Source organism: Durio zibethinus, unplaced genomic scaffold (assembly GCF_047325235.1).
Source record: "Durio zibethinus cultivar Kanyao isolate XHJ-2024 unplaced genomic scaffold, ASM4732523v1 HiC_scaffold_387, whole genome shotgun sequence".
In the NCBI taxonomy this organism is placed as follows: Eukaryota; Viridiplantae; Streptophyta; class Magnoliopsida; order Malvales; family Malvaceae; genus Durio; species Durio zibethinus.
In genome coordinates this window covers 2,070,001-2,075,000 of record NW_028323010.1, presented here as the reverse complement: position 1 = coordinate 2,075,000, position 5,000 = coordinate 2,070,001, and positions in this window count along the sequence as shown.

Genomic DNA, 5,000 nt, shown 5'->3' with positions numbered 1-5,000 from the left:
TGCCGATGGTGTTCGGGGCAACCGCCCGCACCAGGGCCCTGCGTGTGCCGATGGTGCTGGGGGCAACCGCCCGCACCAGGGCCCAGCGTGTGCCGATGGTGCTGGGGGCAAGCGCCCGCACCAGGGCCCAGCGTGTGCCGATGGTGGTCGAGGCAAGCGCCCGCACCAGTGCCCAGCGTGTGCCGATGGTGGTCGAGGCAAGCGCCCGCACCAGGGCCCAGCGTGTGCCGATGGTGCTGGGGGCAAGCGCCCGCCCCAGGGCCCAGCGTGTGTCGATGGTTATCGGGGCAACCGGCCGCACCAGGGCCCAGGGTCTGCCGATGGTGCTCGAGGCAACCGCCCGCACCAAGGCTCAGCATGTGCCGATTGTGATCGAGGCAACAACCCACACCAGGGCCCAGCTTGTGCCGATGGCGGTCGAGGCAAGTGCCCGTACCGAAGGGCAGCCTATGCCGATGATGGTCGATGCATGTGCCATCACCATGCGTCATCATGTGCCATTGATGGTCGAGGCCTTGGCCGAAGTTCGATTTTGAGCCACGGTGCCCATGCTTGGCTCCAGCATGTGCTGGTGCCGCATTTTTTTCACTCGGGACAGCATCGCCGGAGCATCGCCGGAGTACCGCCGGAGAACCTGACCGGCGGCATTGGGGTTCCGGCGATTGGGAGGGGGGCCGGGGGGGTGTGCGCACATGATGTGCGATGGGTGCTGGTACTTGGCCTTGTGTTGGCCCCCTATCCCTCATCAAACCTCTGAGAATTCACACCCCCTTAAAGAGCATTTGAGATTTTACAGGTTTGCTACCAGTAGCCGTTAAAGTGTCTGAAATGGGGACACTTTTTTCAAACGGTCACAAAATCTTCTCTACTTCGAGTTTTTAGCTGAATTTTTTTGTGCATGCCAACAAAAATATAAGGATCATGCCTACAAAATTTGGGGCCAAAAATCCTTATAAAAAAATTTTAAAAAATCCCGAACCGCAAAAAGTTTCAAAAATCATGAAAAATAGAAAACGAGTCATCTTCCAACGAAACTTCACGTGAAGGCTTAGGGGACCATTGTATGAATTTACAAGCCATAAAAATGGCATTGGCACGGCAGAAATTTGAAGATGTGCCTAAACCCACCAGGGCCCAGCGTGTGCCGATGGTGCTCGAGGCAACCGCCCGCACCAGGGCCCAGCGTGTGCCGATGGTGCTCGAGGCAAGCGCCCGCACCAGGGCCCAGCGTGTGCCGACGGTGGTCGAGGCAACCGCCCGCACCAGGGCCGATAGTGTGCCGATGGTGCTCGAGGCAACCTGTCGCACCAGGGCCCAGCGTGTGCCGATGGTGATCGAGGCAACCTGCCGCACCAGGGCCCAGCGTGTGCCGATGCTGGTCGAGGCAAGCGCCCGCACCAGCGCCCAGCGTGTGCCGATGGTGCTCGAGGCAACCGACCGCACCAGGGCCCAGCGTGTGCCGATGGTGCTCGAGGCAACCTGCCGCACCAGGGCCCAGCGTGTGCCGATGGCGCTCGAGGCAAGCTCCCGCACCAGGGCCCAGCGTGTGCCGATGGTGCTCGAGGCAACCTGCCGCACCAGGGCCCAGCGTGTGCCGATGGTGCTCGAGGCAACCTGCCGCACCAGGGCCCAGCGTGTGCGGATGGTGCTCGAGGCAAGCGCCCGCACCAGGGCCCAGCGTGTGCCGATGGTGGTCGAGGCAACCGCCCGCACCAGGGCCCAGCGTGTGCCGATGGTGGTCGAGGCAACCTGCCGCACCAGGGCCCAGCGTGTGCCGATGGTGCTCGAGGCAACCTGCCGCACCAGGGCCCAGCGTGTGCCGATGGTGCTCGAGGCAACCGACCGCACCAGGGCCCAGCGTGTGCCGATGGTGGTCGAGGCAACCGCCCGCACCAGGGCCCAGCGTGTGCCGATGGTGGTCGAGGCTGCCGATGATGGTCGAGGCAACCTGCCGCACCAGGGCCCAGCGTGTGCCGATGGTGCTCGAGGCAACCGACCGCACCAGGGCCCAGCGTGTGCCGATGGTGCTCGAGGCAAGCGCCCGCACCAGGGCCCAGCGTGTGCCGATGGTGGTCGAGGCAACCTGCCGCACCAGGGCCCAGCGTGTGCCGATGGTGGTCGAGGCAAGCGCCCGCACCAGGGCCCAGCGTGTGCCGATGGTGGTCGAGGCAAGCGCCCGCACCAGGGCCCAGCGTGTGCCGATGGTGGTCGAGGCAACCTGCCGCACCAGGGCCCAGCGTGTGCCGATGGTGCTCGAGGCAACCGACCGCACCAGGGCCCAGCGTGTGCCGATGGTGCTCGAGGCAACCTGCCGCACCAGGGCCCAGCGTGTGCCGATGGCGCTCGAGGCAAGCTCCCGCACCAGGGCCCAGCGTGTGCCGATGGTGCTCGAGGCAACCTGCCGCACCAGGGCCCAGCGTGTGCCGATGGTGCTCGAGGCAAGCGCCCGCACCAGGGCCCAGCGTGTGCCGACGGTGGTCGAGGCAACCGCCCGCACCAGGGCCGATAGTGTGCCGATGGTGCTCGAGGCAACCTGTCGCACCAGGGCCCAGCGTGTGCCGATGGTGATCGAGGCAACCTGCCGCACCAGGGCCCAGCGTGTGCCGATGCTGGTCGAGGCAAGCGCCCGCACCAGCGCCCAGCGTGTGCCGATGGTGCTCGAGGCAACCGACCGCACCAGGGCCCAGCGTGTGCCGATGGGGCTCGAGGCAACCTGCCGCACCAGGGCCCAGCGTGTGCCGATGGCGCTCGAGGCAAGCTCCCGCACCAGGGCCCAGCGTGTGCCGATGGTGCTCGAGGCAACCTGCCGCACCAGGGCCCAGCGTGTGCCGATGGTGCTCGAGGCAACCTGCCGCACCAGGGCCCAGCGTGTGCGGATGGTGCTCGAGGCAAGCGCCCGCACCAGGGCCCAGCGTGTGCCGATGGTGGTCGAGGCAACCGCCCGCACCAGGGCCCAGCGTGTGCCGATGGTGGTCGAGGCAACCTGCCGCACCAGGGCCCAGCGTGTGCCGATGGTGCTCGAGGCAACCTGCCGCACCAGGGCCCAGCGTGTGCCGATGGTGCTCGAGGCAACCGACCGCACCAGGGCCCAGCGTGTGCCGATGGTGGTCGAGGCAACCGCCCGCACCAGGGCCCAGCGTGTGCCGATGGTGGTCGAGGCTGCCGATGATGGTCGAGGCAACCTGCCGCACCAGGGCCCAGCGTGTGCCGATGGTGCTCGAGGCAACCGACCGCACCAGGGCCCAGCGTGTGCCGATGGTGCTCGAGGCAAGCGCCCGCACCAGGGCCCAGCGTGTGCCGATGGTGGTCGAGGCAACCTGCCGCACCAGGGCCCAGCGTGTGCCGATGGTGGTCGAGGCAAGCGCCCGCACCAGGGCCCAGCGTGTGCCGATGGTGGTCGAGGCAAGCGCCCGCACCAGGGCCCAGCGTGTGCCGATGGTGGTCGAGGCAACCTGCCGCACCAGGGCCCAGCGTGTGCCGATGGTGCTCGAGGCAACCGACCGCACCAGGGCGGAGCGTGTGCCGATGGTGGTCGAGGCAAGCGCCCGCACCAGGGCCCAGCGTGTGCCGATGGTGGTCGAGGCAACCTGCCGCACCAGGGCCCAGCGTGTGCCGATGGTGCTCGAGGCAACCGACCGCACCAGGGCGGAGCGTGTGCCGATGGTGGTCGAGGCAAGCGCCCGCACCAGGGCCCAGCGTGTGCCGATGGTGGTCGAGGCTGCCGATGGTGGTCGAGGCAACCTGCCGCACCAGGGCCGAGCGTGTGCCGATGGTGCTCGAGGCAACCGGCCGCACCAGGGCCCAGCGTGTGCCGATGGTGGTCGAGGCAAGCTGCCGCACCAGGGCCCAGCGTGTGCCGATGGTGTTCGAGGCAACCGACCGCACCAGGGCCCAGCGTGTGCCGATGGTGCTCGAGGCAACCTGCCGCACCAGGGCCCAGCGTGTGCCGATGGTGGTCGAGGCAACCTGCCGCACCAGGGCCCAGCGTGTGCCGATGGTGGTCGAGGCAAGCGCCCGCACCAGGGCCCAGCGTGTGCCGATGGTGGTCGAGGCAACCGACCGCACCAGGGCCCAGCGTGTGCCGATGGTGCTCGAGGCAACCGGCCGCACCAGGGCCCAGCGTGTGTCGATGGTGGTCGAGGCAAGCGCCCGCACCAGGGCCCAGCGTGTGCCGATGGTGGTCGAGGCAACCGCCCGCACCAGGGCCCAGCGTGTGCCGATGGTGCTCGAGGCAACCGACCGCACCAGGGCCGAGCGTGTGCCGATGGTGGTCGAGGCAAGCGCCCGCACCAGGGCCCAGCGTGTGCCGATGGTGGTCGAGGCAACCTGTCGCACCAGGGCCCAGCGTGTGCCGATGGTGGTCGAGGCAAGCGCCCGCACCAGGGCCCAACGTGTGCCGATGGTGCTGGGGGCAACCGCCCGCACCAGGGCCCAGCGTGTGCCGATGGTGATCGAGGCAGGCGCCCGCACCAGGGCCCAGCGTGTGCCGATGGTGGTCGAGGCAAGCGCCCGCACCAGTGCCCAGCGTGTGCCGATGGTGGTCGAGGCAAGCGCCCGCACCAGGGCCCAGCTTTTGCCGATGGTGATCGAGGCAACCGGCCGCTCCAGGGCCCAGCGTGTACCGATGGTTATCGGGGCAACCGGCCGCACCAGGGCCCAGGGTCTGCCGATGGTGCTCGAGGCAACCGCCCGCACCAAGGCTCAGCATGTGCCGCTGGTGATCGAGGCAACAACCCACACCAGGGCCCAGCTTGTGCCGATGGCGGTCGAGGCAGGTGCCCGTACCGAAGGGCAGCCTATGCCGATGATGGTCGATGCATGTGCCATCACCATGCGTCATCATGTGCCATTGATGGTCGAGGCCTTGGCCGGAGTTCGATTTTGAGCCACGGTGCCCATGCTTGGCTCCAGCATGTGCTGGTGCCGCATTTTTTTCACTCGGGACAGCATCGCCGGAGCATCGCCGGAGTACCGCCGGAGTACCGCCGGAGAACCTGACC